At 47.7% G+C, this 17294-nt stretch overlaps 1 protein-coding gene across 1 annotated transcript in view; it reads right to left on the reverse strand.

Annotated features, from left to right (window-relative positions):
- WNT3A (Wnt family member 3A) overlaps positions 1-17294 on the reverse strand; it is a 95086-nt gene that overhangs the window by 41842 nt on the left and 35950 nt on the right. The window lies entirely within an intron of this gene.

Below are 17294 nucleotides of genomic sequence, written 5' to 3' on the forward strand. Positions count from 1 at the left end.
AGCACGCTTGATATGCAGATTTTCCCATTCCTTACAGTCACTCTGTGACCTGCAAGTAAACTCAGAGAATAGATTAGGTGTGCATGTGTCTGCTGGAATTTGCCATGCAGATCAGGTCTACAAGGAAGTCACTGTGTCTGATTTGCTTCAGATTCAGCTTCTGAGTAATCAGATATCAGATAAGATTCTACATCATTCCAAACAGAAAATACATTTCATAATCTAACATTGTCTTAAGCCCTGTAAAATGTATTAAAAATCTCTGAGCTTTACTTTAGGAGCTTGATCTGACATTGTTTGTACCTAACTTCCTGTTTTTGCACAATAGCTTGTATCCCATTAAAGATATCTAGGCTACAATCCTTCTTTATGGCATGATCCTTCCCAGTGGCATAGCTAGAGGGGGTGCAAAGCAGTAAGTTTTTCAGGGAGACTCACCACGGCATGCAAGCAGCCCCTCCCCTTCAGAGCCATTCCGGGCATTCGCCTCTGTTTTGCTCCCCCCAACTGGAATGGCTGTGAAGGAGAGGGGGAGGGGAGGGGGCCACTTGCACACTGTGGTGAGACTCCCTGCAAAACTTACTGCTTTGCACCCCCTCTAGCTATGCCACTGATCCTTCCATTCCTCCTTCATTACTGAAAAATTCTCTCTCTCTCTCTCTCTCTCTGTCTTGGGAGTAGGAGATTTTTATGGATGGGAAAGGTTCGTACATTAATAATCACTGGTCCAGACAAATGTGAAAACTGCTTAATTGTAACTGCATCTTGTTATTTTAAGTTCCCATTTATTTGAATAGTGCTTGATGTAGAGTTTTTAGAATGATGGCAGTGATTTTTGTTTATTTTGTTACATGTTGTGCCCTGCTCTGACACTGGTAAATAGGAAGACAGTAAAGAGGGCTTCAACAAATAAATCTGAAATAAAGTGGAAGGGGACAAGAGCGTTGGCCTGGAACACCATCAGGAAGGTGGGTCCTCTACATTTCACTGATCTTCTGAAATCATCTTGACTGCCTAGTGAGTGATTAACAGATTAGTAATTCTTCAAAGGAATGCAAAGAGGGAGAAATTACACTTTTGGTTAGGATCCACCAGATATTGGCACTTGAACTTTGGAGTCAGCATTCCCCCAAAGGAAATTATCTTTCTTCTAGACAAGCCTGAGGCAATCTAAGCAGTCATGTGGTGAAGTCAAGATGAGCTGGCTGTTTCAGGGGAAACTGGGCATGTTTGGGTCATTCTTCAACATGTCTGCTGTTATGATACCAGCTTCCAAAAGTAACCTGGTCGCAGCCACCAGGGCAAGTGGGAAAAGTCACTGGACTCAGTCTGGCTAACAGTCCACAGCTTCCAATGCCCAAGACCCCCCCGCCCCCTCCCCCCGAACTGCAGCCTTTGAGCCAGATTCCGCCTACTTCCTGGGCTCTGTCCAGAGTCCTGAAAGATTTGCCTTTGACCATCCTTGTTTCCTGGATTCCTTATCTGGAATTGAACTCTGCTTGTCTGTTCCCTGCCTGCCCTCTTCATGTGCTGCAGGTCACTTGCCAGACCTGAGGTAGGTCACTGCCCCAGACTGCCCCAGAAGGTTGCAGTCAAGGAAGTGGCTACCCACTTAATATTTTCATGGAGGAGAAGATGCCCCAGGGGACAGTAAAGTTTTCATCCTTTCTTAGCTAGAGGTTAACTCTTCTCCCATTCTCAGAATCTCCAGCTCCGCCAGAACTTGCCTGCTGGGTGAGGACAATGCTCCTGCCTCCTTTTCTCAATTGCTGCCCTGGAAATGGACCTCTGACCATGTCAGGACCATGCATCTACTTCTGACGCTCTTGAACTGACAGCCCACTCCCCCTCTCAAATTTCAGCACCTAGGGTCTGACACCGGATTAGGTTGGACATCACTGAGACTAGGTATAAGACATGACCTTGTGGTGGTATGACAACAATGACTATTTCGGGAGGGGAAGTTCTCTTTCACCCCCTCCCCCAAAGTAATTCAGGACTATAGGCTTCCATCTGGGACCTAGAACAGGTAGACCACTACCACCACGCCTTCACCTCCAGCATGAGGCAATATACTAGATTTAAAACACGCCAATTTAAAAGGAACTGCAATGGGCTCAGTCCTAACTTCAGCACGCGTCCCAGCAGTGCAGCTCCCTATTCCTTCCTAAACTGGGAAAGGAAAGCTTACCTTTCCCATCCTCTGGGTAACCTCACCCCAGCTCTGAGCAGTGGCCCAGACACTGCCTGGCCCTGGAGCACCCCCATCAGCCTCTTAGGACAGAAGCTCCCCTAACAGATTGACCTTCCCCAAGCCATACAGCATGTGAGGCTGTGAGGCCACCTGCACTTCTAGGAGATCCAGCCCACATCCCTTGTGCCAACCAGTCTCAAGAAATTGAGCTGGAAGCTGCCTTTCTGGGGACTCCCCTCATTGACAGCCACAACCAATGCAGGACTGGGTTGTACCACAGAGTGTTCTGTAACAGCTGAAGTGACTTCCGCTGTCGCAAAATACTGCAGTGGGGTGTAGAGTGTTCCATTATCAACCATTTTGGGAGTACTGCTGTTTGTTGCCAGACCTGTCTGCAGTCGCCAGAGCAGGTAAGGCTGTGGAGGGGGTGGAGATGGGACAAAACGTGACTGGGAGAGGGCAGGAATGGGGTGGGTGGGAGGCAGCAGGAGGTGATAGATCCAGCGATGACTGTGCACCCCAAATCCTATCCCCTCTTTTTACAACCTCCCTTACAGCTCCCTCCCTCTTGATTTTAGAAATGGGCTATGTCAGAATGCCAGATGCAGGGGAGGGCACCAGGATGCAGGTCTCTTGTTATTTGGTGGGCCGCTGTGAGACACAGGAAGCTGGACTAGGTGGGCCTACGGCCTGATCCAGTGGGGCTGTTCTTATGTTCTTAACTACAATTCCCAGAATGCCTTGCAGGTCTCTTGTGATCTGGTGTGCTCCCTGGGGCATTTGGTGGGCCGCTGTGAGATCCAGGAAGCTGGACTAGATGGGCCTCTGGCCTGATCCAGTGGGGCTGTTCTTATGTTCTTAAACTACAATTCCCAGGAGGCCTTGCAGGTCTCTTGTTATCTGGTGTGCTCCCTGGGGCATTTGGTGGGCCGCTGTGAGATACAGGAAGCTGGACTAGATGGGCCTATGGCCTGATCCAGTGGGGCTGTTCTTATGTTCTTAACTACAATTCCAAGAATGCCTTGCAGGTCTCTTGTGATCTGGTGTGCTCCCTGGGGCATTTGGTGGGCCGCTGTGAGATACAGGAAGGTGGACTAGATGGGCCTATGGCCTGATCCAGTGGGGCTGTTCTTATGTTCTTAAACTACAATTCCCAGGAGGCCTTGCAGGTCTCTTGTTATCTGGTGTGCTCCCTGGGGCATTTGGTGGGCCGCTGTGAGATACAGGAAGCTGGACTAGATGGGCCTATGGCCTGATCCAGTGGGGCTGTTCTTATGTTCTTAACTACAATTCCCAGAATGCCTTGCAGGTCTCTTGTGATCTGGTGTGCTCCCTGGGGCATTTGGTGGGCCGCTGTGAGATACAGGAAGCTGGACTAGGTGGGCCTACGGCCTGATCCAGTGGGGCTGTTCTTATGTTCTTAACTACAATTCCCAGAATGCCTTGCAGGTCTCTTGTGATCTGGTGTGCTCCCTGGGGCATTTGGTGGGCCGCTGTGAGATACAGGAAGCTGGACTAGGTGGGCCTACGGCCTGATCCAGTGGGGCTGTTCTTATGTTCTTAACTACAATTCCCAGAATGCCTTGCAGGTCTCTTGTTATCTGGTGTGCTCCCTGGGGCATTTGGTGGGCCGCTGTGAGATACAGGAAGCTGGACTAGATGGGCCTACGGCCTGATCCAGTGGGGCTGTTCTTATGTTCTTTTTCTCCTTGGACTTGCTCCAGCTCAGTGGCATAGCTAGAGGGGGTGCAAAGCCCTAAATTTTTCAGGGAGCCTCACTGTGCCATGCAAGCGGCCCCTCCCCTATGAAGTCATTCCAGGCTGCAAGAGCAAAACAGAGGTGTTCCAAAGGGGGGGGGGGCTCCCAGCAAAACGTGGTGCTGTGCACCTGCTGTAGCTCTGCCACTGCTCCAGCTAAAGAGCTGGCATAAGTCCAAGGAGACCCTTTGTGCAGCAGGAGGCTAATGGAGGTCAATTTCTTTTTGCCTCCAAAGCCTTCTGCTCCCCATCCCCTTCCTGTTGGATACAGCACTGTCTGGCTGCACTGGTAGTGTGTGTGTGAAAGGATGGCACTGGGCTCTTGCTTTCTCTTTCTCCTTTAGCCACATAGCATTTGTCACCTGTGGCCAAAATGGTCAACAAACTGCTCACTTAACCCAGAACAAGACAGAATAGACAAAACCACAACAACAACATTAGCAACACCCCAGTTGATGGTCAGACAGGCAGGGAATTCAAACCATCTTGCAAGCCTCGCCCCCAGACATCACCTATGCGGTTCATCAGGCTGGGTGGGTGGGCAAGGCTTCTGTTTGCGGCTGGACTGAATTGTTAGGTGGAGCCAGGACCAACAGCCTCCAGGCTTAAGGACATAAGAAGAACCCTGCTGATTCAGGCCAAAGGCCCACCTAGTCACGCTTCCTGTATCTTCCAGTGGCCCACCAGATGCCTCAGGGAGCACCCAAGACAACAAGAGACCTGCATCCTGGAGCCCTCCCTTGCACTTGGCATTCAGAGAAAGGCTACTTCTAAAATCAGGAGACTGCACATACCCATCATGGTTTGTAACCTGTGATGGACTTTTCCTCCTGAAATTTGTCCCTGGCATCCTGGCTTCTTCTCTGGCATCCTCCAATCCCCCAGCACCCCCCAGCCTCTTCCACAAGAGTGGACAATTCCCCTCCCTGTGGCAGACTGGCGGGAGGGGTGCCACTCTCCACCTCTAGTTGGGTGATGAATGTGTTTGTGAGAGTTTCTCTTCTGCCTGTAATGGGTTCTTTAGGCTCCTTAAATGTGTGTGCCTCCAACATACTCTCAGAAGAAAACATATATACGTATAACAAATTGATTTTGCTCTTGCAGGCCAGAGCATGCTGTATAATTGGAGGCATTGCCTTGTCAACACAGACCGGTCAGACTTGACTCGAGACATACCTTACAGCTGTTTATGGAACCATAAATGTTCTCCTCCTTGATTTTCTCTCTCTCTCTCTCTCTCTCTCTCTCTCTCTCTCTCTCTCTCTCTCTCTGGCCCTCCCTCTTGGTGCTAACCCCAGCCAAACGGTTTAGCTTAGAGTCTAAAATACTTTTAAATTTGGAAGGGGACAAGAGCCCACAGTGGACTGGACGGGGGAGCCCACACTGGGTTCTCAGGAATGTGAGACCAGAGCAGATGACACCACCAAGCTCTGATGAAAGGAAGCAACAACAGGCTTGTGAAAGCCAGAGAGTTCAACAAGGAAACAACAATAGACCAGAATGGGTCATGTGGCAGTAGGGCTGGCTAATCCATGAGGCCAGCTGAAGAAATTGCTGCAGGAAGTAGACTGACTGGGGATGCCCACTTCTTTCCTCCCTCCACTTGCCTTCAATGGGAAGAACAGAGGCTGGTGCATTGCTTGGTAAGAGCAGGGGCAGCTGTTGGCATACAGGATGCTTTGTGCTGGCCCTATGTGGCAGCGCCCAACCCCTACAAATACTGAACAAAGGGATTCGCTGTGGAAGCAGCCCTTTTCTCTCACTGTTAGAGCCATTCAGGGGAGATTGTTAAATGTGATCCGAGGAGACCCACTGGTGAACAAGGAGCTTATGGAGTTCCTGATCCCCCCCCCCACCATAGCATGCAGTGTAGCCTATTTTAGTACCGGTGCATACTATGGCAGGGAAAAGGATAGGATTGGCAGTTTTAGTACAATGCATCTGAGTTCATTTATTCTGAGGTACAAGTCCTATTCAGGTCAGTTGCACCAATTTTAACTCAATATGCATTGAATTAAAGTCCTAGCCATCAAAAAGAAAGTTGCCTTTGCATGACAGTAGCATTCAAATTATGGGGGGGGTGGGAAGGCAACCTGAATGAAATTTGCAAGACCCACTTACTGGTGCCCCCCCCCCAATTTTAGCCAAATTTAACCAATCTTAGCCAAAAATCCTGTAGCTAAGGGGGCCGACACAAGATCAGGGACCCAGCTCTCTTGATTCCCCCTACATTGGTGTAGCTAGAGTGGGTGCAAAGCACTGGACTGCAGTGTGCAAGTGGGCCTCCCCCTCTTTGGGGCCATTCCAGGCAGGAGAAGCAAAGGTATACCTCCATTTTGCTCTCACCACCTGGAATGGCTGCAAAACTTCATGATTTTCACCCCTCTAGCTATGCCGCTGCTTCCCTATAATTTGAAAAAGAAAGACTCTTACCTAAACATATTTTTATACCACTTTTCAATCTACAATTCCCAAAGAGGCTTCCAACAGCACACTAAAAACCATTCTAGTGAACATTACAATAAAAAGGCCAACACTAGTTAAGAGTAGCTGTAAAACTGAAATGTCATTAAAAGCCTGCAAAAAACAACACAGGTTCTTATTAGCACCTGGAAGCCATATATGCAAATAGTTTAGGAGGAGGGTTCCACAGACAAGGTGCAGTAACCAGTCTGCCCCTATAGCCAACATATGTCACCCCCCCCCCAAAGGTGGGTGTCCCTGGATAATGGAAAACTACAATTTAGTGAGAAGGGGTTAAGCCCAGCTCAGGGCTCTAGCCTAGCTTTACCTTGATGTGCTAGTTTTCTATGTGCGAGGAGGACTATTTCATCTTCTGAACACCACCTGCATTCTGAAACAGCACAGTCCAGACAGAGGCTTACCACCTCAGAGAGAACTGCGCTAAAACCCCTTTCCTTTATAGCAGCAATTCCCATGCTCTGTAATGGAGCACACTCATGAGCTTCAGAAGGACCCGCTAATATGCCACAAGAAAAGAAGTGCATCAGGGTATACAAGGAAGAAGCTTATCCTGGATTTAAAAGGCTCCTCTGAGCCACCAGTGGAGTAACTGACCAGTCACATCTTCTGAATGAAGCCTTATTCATACATGACATTCCACAGTTACATAACCTATGTATGATGCACACCTTATTTAACTCATACAACATGCTGCTTTTCAGCAAAACAATCTCAGAGCAGTTGACAGAGCAAAGGAATAAGAAGATGTTTCTTGTTTCCAAAGAGTTCATAGTCTTAAATGCACAAGGAAGACACCAGCAAGGGAGACACTTTGCACACCTGTCTTAGATCTAGGTGTGTGTTCACAGCAGTAGCATAGAGGTGCAAAGCTAGCTCGAGGGGGTGCAAAGCACTAAGTTTTTCAGGGAGCCTCACCACAGCGTGCAAACAGCCCCGCCCCCTCCCCTCTGGTGCCATTCTGGGCTGCTGGAGCAAAATGGAAGTGTATGGAATGGAGATGCATGCCAGATGAGGCTCTCTGCAAAACTTAGTGCTTTGCACCCCCTCTAGCTACGTTACTGGAGCACAGCTATGCATACCTTGCATTCAACACATGTATGGCAGCACACGTTGTCTGTACTCTACATTTTCAAGGGATTCAGCCCTTGTGTTTGCCTTTGACCTGAATGCATATGCAATAATTCACACAAAAATTTGCGCAGATGCCTATGGGTGCACACAAGATAATGTGTGAATAAACTTAGAATCGCATTCATGTAAGGGTTAAGTCTTTAAGATGCCACAAGACTCCATGAGTTTTGCTCTGGGCAGGTAATTTTACTGTATCTCTGCATGGAGTGCAATTGGGTTTTTCAACCATTCCTAATGCCAAGACTTCTCAAAATTGCCTGCCCTCCGAGGAGAAATGCCCAGAACAGTGACTCATGCAGAAACAGAGAGAAGGAAATCTACATATCAACATACTTGATACTGAATCACACCCTCAGTCCATCTAGCTTCATATTGTCTTCACTGATTGGAGGTGGGCCCCCCCCCCCAGGTTTCGATGGGGGGATTTTCCCACTTGAAAGATGAGGGGGATTGAACCTGGAAGTTTCTGCATGCAAAGCAGGTGCTCTAGCAGGGAGCCAAGGCCCTTCCCACACTCTCAAACATCCTTAATAGTCAACATTTGGAGATGGGAGAATAAAATGTGCCCCAATCTGAGAGCCTACAAAGGCATATGACTTAGCTACCAGCAAATGTAGAACCATTGTTATTCTGGCACAAGAAAGCATTCTGCTTGGTTGAACCCATTCAGTTTCACCTTTCACGACTTTGCTATCATTCAGACATTTCTGAACAGTTGTCTGAAAAGTTTACTTCCCCTTTTCTTCTCCCTCCAGTATTTTCTGCAAGGGGTGGGTTGCCCAAGCAAATCAGGAAGACAGGCGGCCTATCAAGCCCCTATACTGTACAGTCTCAATGTGTGCATTGAGTTCAACACAGCACTTAGGTGAGATGGTCACTTCTGAATTATCGTAGCTTGTAAATTGTTCAACACTGTCATTCAAGTTTTAGAAGAAAGGATCTTCACATGCCAAAAACACAAAAAGAGAGAGCAAGTACTTTAGAAGACAAAAATGAAATTCACAGTTTGCCTTGAGCTGCCTCCTTCCATGCGTACCAGTCAAACTCTGCTTCATTTTCTTTTAAAATTCCCGTATAAGTCTTTGTCCAGCCACTAAAGACCCAGCTCCTGATGGTGCCACTTCACTTTCTCGTGGCTCACTTTAATTTCACTCTTTATTGTTTTCTGTTCTCTCCTTTCATACATGGTGGAATCTAGTATATCTATATAGAGACAGCATACTGCTTAGTAACAGATTCTGGAGACAAGCCATAGGGGATGGCCATCGCTTTCATGCCTGTTTATACACGTCCAGAGGTACCTAGAAAGCAGCTGTTGGAAACAGAACATTGGACCAAGAAGATTCTTGGATGATTGGAATTTATAAATGCAGCTCTTAGCTCTGAACTTAGCTCTGAACTGGTACATTTGGGTCAATGCAAATCCTACTGTAGTGATGAGTCTGCCACTCAAAGGGCCCAATCCTATGCAACTTTTCAGGGCTGAAGCAGCTGCAATGCCGTCTTAAGGTGCGGGAACAAACAATCCCTTACCTTGAGAAGACCTCTGTGGCTGCGCCCCCCACTGCAGGGTGCAGTGCATGCCCCACTGGCCTGGCTGCGTCAGCAGTGGCATGTTGGACAGGACTGAGCTCAAAGTTGCTTGCCGTAATGGAAATGCGCAACCGTTCCAGGCTGTGGGAGCAAAACAGAGGCCTATGCCTGGCTCCAAAGGAGAGGGGAGGGGCCACTTGCATGCTGCGGTGAGGCTCCCTGCAAAACTTAGTGCTTTGCACCCCCTCTAACTACACCACTGTTCTGGGCCTTTTTGCACATGCCCAGCAGTGCCCAGAGACTCCTGGATTCTGCTGCACCCCACCCTGCCTTTGCCGCTTGCACAGACTGTGAGGATGCCAGTTCTTAATTAGAAAAAAACATACATTAATGTTCAGACAGTTATTAACTTCTTTTCAAAACAAATTTGGAATTGGACGAGTGGGGAAAGGAAAGGGGGGAGAGTTCCTCCCTCCATCCATCACAGTCCTGGTCCTGACAACAGCCACCCTGCACCTGGTGTTCAGGATCAGGATCCGCAGCCACCATCATCGCTAGAGGGGCTGGAGGTGGCTGTACACGCCTGTTCTCTCCGTTTGTTCTTTGCTTCCTTGCCAAAACTACAGAAGACATCACTTTGCACCTTGCAGGTGATTCAGCTGTGGAGCTGCCCGCCATCGCTCATCACCACAGGGGTTTATGGGGATTGGGTAAGTCTTAGTTTTGAGGATGAGTCAGTCCTTTGCCAAACACAAGGTTGGTGGTGAAGACGGAGCGGATGCTGCCGGAACCCGGGCCTGGAAATGACCCCAAAGTGGATCCTCAAGTTTACCGATTCACATACTGGTTTTTCTGCAGATTGTCTGTATGGGTCTCAAATTGAGAAGAAAAGCACTCTTTTTTCTTAAATGGAGAGCAAGAAATTAATTAATTGTATTGATTAACCCATTTTTGCCCAGCCCACAGGTGTACTCGTTTGGTCAATGTTGTGTATATGCAATGTTGGGCAGAAATGACTTAATTATATGGAAATGGTTATATTTATTGAACTTCTGTGCAGTGGTGTAGCTTGAGGGGGTGCAAAGCACTAAGTTTTGCAGATGCCTGAACATGCCATGCAAGAACATGGCCCTTTGGAGCCATCCCAGGCGGTCGGGGCAAAACCGAGGTGAATGCCAGAGAAGACCCAGGGAAGAGATGAGTGCCTGTTTTGCTCCCACTGCCCAGAAAGGGGAGGGGCCGCTTGCACAGTGTTCTTTACAGCCTCTCTAGCTATGCCATGCTTCTGTGATGTGTGGATGTAGGCCAGAGGTCCCCGTGCCGCATCCAGCTGACGAGTACACTTTGACTGGGCTGCTGCACCCAGGGGTGTTATCATTATGTGCATTTTCCACTCTGAAATTCAGTGAGAGAAGAATCCACTTTGGCCAGGCCCCAGCCAGTGTGCCTAAGACTGGTCTGATCTGGCCTAGTTGCTCAGGTTGAGTGGGTGCCCAGGCTAGACGAGGGGAGCTATTTTCCAGCCTGCACTCAGAGAGGAGGAACAGTTCCAAACAACCGAATGCAGGAAGGGCATGAAAAGCAGTGTCCACCTGTCCCTGTGTGCCTGTGTGGACATCAGCGAGGTGCAAGGAATGGAGGGACAGCAGAAGCAGTGATGGCAAGCGGCAGCCACAAGAACTCTGCCAGCGCTGGTGAAGGACTGCCTGCCTTCACTTCTCAGCCACAGGCCAGGAGGTGCCCTTCCTTGCATCTCCTCGCCAGAAGCCAGGAAGGGGAGGAGAACGAGGGCAGCAGGAGGATGAGGAAGACATTTGGGGGCTTGGCAGGGGAGATCTGCTCATTATAAATCTATTCATTATCCATTAATAACATGCTTCCAAATATTTTTCTCCTGTCGCGAAAATTCTTTGAGTTGTGTCCAAAATTGTTGGCTGTTAACTGACCTGCTCTGAGCCACCATAAGAAGGAGTCTGTGTTAGGCCTTGAAAGAACTTAGGGGATTGTGGGTGCAATCCTAACCCCTTATGCCAGTGTTTTTCAGCACTGGCATAGCAGTGCCAACGGGACATGTGCTGCATCCTGCAGTTGGGTGACACTCACGGAGGCCTCCTCAAAGTAAGGGAATGCTTGTTCCCTTACCTCAGAGCTGCATGCCCTGATGTCAGTGCTGGAAAGCACTGTCATAAGGGGTTAGGATTGTGCCCTGTTTCATGTTACCTGTTTCACTGGTAACCAGTGGGGTTTCTTCAGTTCTGATGTAACATTCCCCATGAATGTGTAGCCCGGTGCGGAGTTCAAAATGATGCCCCGTAGTGATGTCACAGCCGGAAGTGACATCATGCTCGGGCTTTTTAAAAAGTGCAAATTGGGGGAAAACCTGCCTCCTCCCCCGCAGAAGCTCACCACCCACTTGCTCTGCTGCCTCCCCCCAGTCAGTGGCATAGCTAAGGCATCTACCTGCTACCTAGGTCAAAGAAGGTTCTGTAGCCCCCCCCCCACAACAAAATCAAATTTAATTAACTAAATAAATAAAACGTTTGCCCCTTATTGGTTAGAGACACTGTTCTGGGGTGAAGAGGGACAGTTATTCTCCCACCGCTAAATATAAGAGGAGCACCACTTGAAAGCACCTCTTTACCCAGTTAGCAGGGGCAACTGTATTATGATACATGGAAATGAGAGCTGACACATATTAACACCTTATTGGTTCCATGCTGTATTCATAATAACATCTCATTGGCCCTCAGAACAATTAGTCTCATAAGTCAGTTTTGAGTTAAAGAAACCCACTTTTTGTTCCTTAAGGGAGTTGTGTTTTCATTTTCTGGTTATTTGGCCATAATGTTTGATAGGATACATATATTCTAATGTGGTTTGTTTCATTGTATTCTGCATTAAATTACCTTTCCAATGATATATAACATGATGGAATTATTTGTACATACCAAGATTTTCACAATTTTGGCCACTAGTGTCAAGCTCAGCTTCTTGCCCCCCTAAAGCTTGTTGCCCAGTGCAACTGCTACCCCCTGCACCCCCTTAGCTACGCCACTGCCTATGGCTATCCTAGTCCAAAGCTGAGTGTTGTGCCAAGACAGGCACATTGTGTACTGACTACAGGCATCAAACTTCATGCAAGCGGAGCTCCAGGAACCCAAAATTGTCATGGATATTGGGAGCCAACTTAAGAAATGTTATTCAGGCCAGGGATGTTCCTTGGCATCAGTGGCACAGCTACAGATTGTGCAAAACATTAAGTTTTACAGGGAGCCTCATTGTGATGTGCAAGTGGCCACCCCCCCTCCCCTTCAGAGCCATTCTGGGCAGTGGGAGCAAAATGGAGGCGAAATGGATTCCATTTTTCTCTCCTAGTCTGGAATAGCTCCAAGGGGGAGGGGTCATTTGCATGCCCTGCAAAACTTAGTGCTTTGCATCCCCTCTAGCTATGCCACTGTCTTGCATGGAGGACCTTTGAGAGATAAGGTCATGGTGTGGGAGGAGGTAGGAAGAGCAAAGCACTCAGGGTTCTGGTTTAACAAGAGGTAGGGGGAGGGACAAAGTTCCCTCCCCCTGTTCCCTGGCAGGACAAAGTTCCAAACAACACAGTCCTGGAAGGAGCTGAAATCCCTAGCATGTATGCACTGCTGAAACAGAGACGCCTGCGTTGGCTCGGTCATGTCGTGAGAATGGATGATGGCCGGATCCCAAAGGATCTCCTCTATGGAGAACTCGTGCAAGGAAAGCGCCCTACAGGTAGACCACAGCTGCGATACAAGGACATCTGCAAGAGGGATCTGAAGGCCTTAGGCGTAGACCTCAACAGGTGGGAAACCCTGGCCTCTGAGCAGCCCACTTGGAGGTAGGCTGTGCAGCATGGCCTTTCCCAGTTTGAAGAGACACTTGGCCAACAGTCTGAGACTAAGAGGGAAAGAAGGAAGGCCCATAGCCAGGGAGACAGACCAGGGACAGACTGCACTTGCTCCCGGTGTGGAAGGGATTGTCACTCCCGAATCGGCCTTTTCAGCCACACTAGACGCTGTTCCAGAACCACCATTCAGAGCGCGATACTAGAGTCTTTCGAGACTGAAGGTTGCCAACAACAACAGGAGGAGGGAATGCCTCTCACCAGCACAGCTTCAACTAACAATATTTTTCCCCAAGCAGTTGCAGCAGCTTTGGCCGCCTGCCAACCAGCCAGCGATCCGCTAGCACATGGCTGCCTGCTCACGGTTAGGTAGAGTTACCAGCTTTGACTTGCTGAAGAAGTGGTGAGCCACAGGCTCTGTGTGAAGTGGTTCTTCAGCACGGTGCCAAGATCCCTTGCATGTGTTTACTTTGAAAACCACAGACCAGCCCTCTCCTTCTCAGGATACAACCATAGGTCACTTGTTTTTGGAATCCTCAGCATTAGCTGCGGGTTGGATGTGACAATGATCTTAGAGCATGATGTGCTAAGCTTTGAGATTAGGCTCCTTGGGAGAGTTGACCAGACAAGCAAGACCCAGATGCAAATGGAGCAACTCTTGGGGGTCTAACAAGGGAAGAAATAACTCTGCAATTCTAAAATCAGTGAAAGAAGAGTCAACTTTGGCCAGGGAAAGCCACACTGCCCAGCCAGCGCACCTAAGACTGGTCTGATCTGATCTGATCTGTCACCTAGCCCAGTTGCCCAGGCTGAATGAGTCCCTGAACGGGAGGAGGGGAGCTGTTTTCCAGCCTGCAAACAGAGGAACAACAACAATAGATCCAAACAACCAAATGCAGGAAGACAAATGCAGGAAGAGGCAGTGTCCACCTATCTCTGTTCATTCATCTTTAATGTGTTGGTTTCATTGTTCCTATCTCAGAAACATTGTTGAACTGAAATAGTCCAAAGAAATCCCAAAGGTGTCTGCCCATAATTCTCAACCACACCAATTACAATCAACTCGTCAACTGACTCTTCAGCTGAATCATGTACTGCACCAATGGAAACTCTAGTTTAATCTCTTTAGCATGCTTACTGTAATGCTGTAATCAAACTGCTCACCCAAGTTTCTAGCACACTGTGATCCTCACCTCAGCAAGAACAAGTGTTTCACATTCTGTGGCTTTTAAATGGTGCCAACATAATGGATCCCTACTAGCTGATGTCTGTGAGCTCATAGGGAATGAGGATCTTTACCCCCAAGCCTCCCAAAAGGTTCCCTCCCAAGCCTACCCATAACTTCTTGAATGCTCAGAATTTCCCTGTTTGTACTGAAACTATCACACTCTAGGTCTGTGTCCTCGCTGATGCTTTTTGAGACACTCGGGGAGAAAGAAGGATCTGAATATTCAGAGCTTTGGCCTTGGGTTGGGCACCAGCTATAACTCCATCACATATATGCAACAGGGACTAAATGTGTACACCCGTGGGCCAGGCAAAAATGGGTGAAAAGAGGATTAGACAAATACATGGAAAAAGAGAGGTCTATAAAAGGTTGTGAGTCACAATGACTAAGTGGACCCTGAATACCTAGGTTGATTTTAAGCCTCCATTTTGCTCCCCCACCCAGAATGGCTCTGAAGGGGAGGGGACCACTTGCATGCTGAACTGTGGGGCTCCCTGCAAAACTTAGTACTTTGCACCCCCTCTAGCTACACCACTTCAAGGAGGGAATAGAGACAGGGAATTCCATATACGGGTGCCCCAACAGTAAAGGCCCTTTTGGAAGGGGGGGGGAGAGGAGAAGTTATCATAATTAATTATTAATACCAAGCTTACACTGGAAAAAAAACCAATTAAGGAAATTAAATGGGAAAAGGATCTAGCAGAAGATTTGTATAGAGATAAATAGGAATGGAGCTGGGAAAACACTCAGAAGACATTAATTAATGTTGGCTTAAGATAAAGAATCTATAAATTGGCTTGCAGATGGCATCTAACATCCAAGGTGTTAACACAGATCTATGGCAACCAAACAGATAAATGTTGGTGGTACGAGATGTTAGATCAGATATATAGCATGTTTTCTGGACTGGTCCCAAGACTTAGCTTATTGGGAAGAGGTGTCAGCTGTGATCCAGAGTTATAATTTATCATATGATCCCCCAAACGATGGAGGTTGGAATATGAAAAGCAGCTCTCAAAGGATGACTCAGAACTCTTGATGGCAGCCAGGAAGGGAGTCGCAAAAAACTGGGAAAGGACTGACGTGCCAACTATTGAAGACTGGCAAAAGAACGCCCGGAGTATAGTAAATCTGGGGAAATTGACATACAATATCAAAGCAGAGGGTGAAGGCACAACCAATAGACTGGTTGGAAGGTGGGTTTTATTTGTGTGCTGCAATAATAACTACAATGATGGTGCCCATCCATACAAAAGGTTTCAATTATTGCTGCTAATAAAATTTGTAGGGAATGGTTGAATTTCTGATATTATCACACTTATAATCAGGAACAGGCAACCTATGGCCCACAGGCTGAATCTGGTCCGCCATCAAAATCATACAGCCTGTAGTCCCAAAAAATATATCCATCCAGCCTGCATTGGTCCTAAAAAAGAATTCAAGTTTGTAATCCTATCTATGTAAGCCTTACAGTGTAAGCAGACCAAGGTCAGAAGCTTCCTCTGACTGCCATTCTCTGTCTGGACATGTGTCTCTCCATGCTGTGCCTGTTTTTTTTCTTAGCTCTACTGCCTAATCAGGAAGTTCATACATATTCATCTAACACACATGCATTCTTACTATCGATGGACCCAATGCCTGACCCCTATCCGGAAGAAAGTTGCCAATCCTAGCTTATAATGATGTATATCGATACAAATGGTTTCCTTATTTCAACAATATGCATTACATAGAATTGCTTTGACTGGAAATGTAATTAACCTATTTTGATGGACAAGGCCTTTTCTCTGGCCCCTGCCCCAAGTCCTATCCAATTTTCCAGCATTGATGCAGCTACAACACAGCCCTGAGGTAACAAATATTCCCTTATCTTGAGAAGGCCTCCATGACTGCACCCCCACCACAGTATGCCCCAATGGCACAGTTGCATCAGTGCTAGAAAATTGGATAGGATTGGGCCTTTAACCTCCAGTGGTGGTGAGATGCATGAAGGCCTCCTCAAATGATCTCTGGGGATGGGCAGTTATGGATGGGGGCAGACAGTTCTTCAGCTCCTTTGGTTCCCAAAGTCTTCAAGGGCAGCCTCACATACAGCAAGTTTCAGCAGTCAAGCCTTGATGTAGCCAATGCATTGGTTACCATAGCCAAATAATAGCAAACAACGGAGACCTATGAAAATTCATGGATTGAGCAGGAGCAGGGTGAGAAAGAGACGACTTGTAGTGTGACAGACCTAGCAAGGCTCTTCTTACCTCCTTTGTACCTATTCTTCTTTCACACACACACACACACACACACACACAAAACCTAATTATATCCCATATTCATACAACCCACACACTAAACCTTACAACTGTATACCACTGTGCCAGCTTGTGCCTCCCTATTCCACCCGAATCTCACAATTCTTTCTGTCCCCAGACTATAATACAGGCACAATGACTTTTTAGCAGGAGTCCACGATCAGCAACATTCTGTGACATCACAGCAGCACAGCCAATGGCTTTCCAATGTGGGAACTCCAACATGCTTGTTGTGGCTCTTGAATATGGGGGAGGGAGGCAAATTCAAGCACTGGGCCTTCCAGGAGGAGCCAGGCTGGATCCCCACGTCTTCAGTCACTGCTTTTCTACAAAACACTGTGCACTTTCTGGAGTCCAAATAGCTGCATTGATGCTTCACATGGTTCCACTCTTCCTCACTGTGGTTGGTCATTGCTCTCTCTTGTGCACTGCTTATTCAACAAAGCACTGGGCTCTTTTTTGTGTATTTATTGCATTTTTATCTTGTTCTTTCTCCAGGGCAATAGACCTAGTTCTCCATCACACTTGATTGTCCTTTCTCCTCCCAACAACCCATGAGGTTAATCAGGCTGTGAAATACTGACCCATCCAAGGAGCTTCACAGCAAGGTGAAGGACTAAAATGAGAATTTCCGTACTTTCAGTCCACCACTCTAATGACTACTACTCCACACTGGTACATGGAGCTCACAGTCTCCAGGCCTTGGCTTGCTGGCTTGCAGACTCCTGGTCTGCACTCTGGCTATGCTTAATGGCCTTACTCTTGCCCAACAGTCTTGCTATTCATTTTCTCCCT

This window comes from Tiliqua scincoides, chromosome 5, assembly GCF_035046505.1.
Source record: "Tiliqua scincoides isolate rTilSci1 chromosome 5, rTilSci1.hap2, whole genome shotgun sequence".
Classification (NCBI taxonomy): Eukaryota; Metazoa; Chordata; class Lepidosauria; order Squamata; family Scincidae; genus Tiliqua; species Tiliqua scincoides.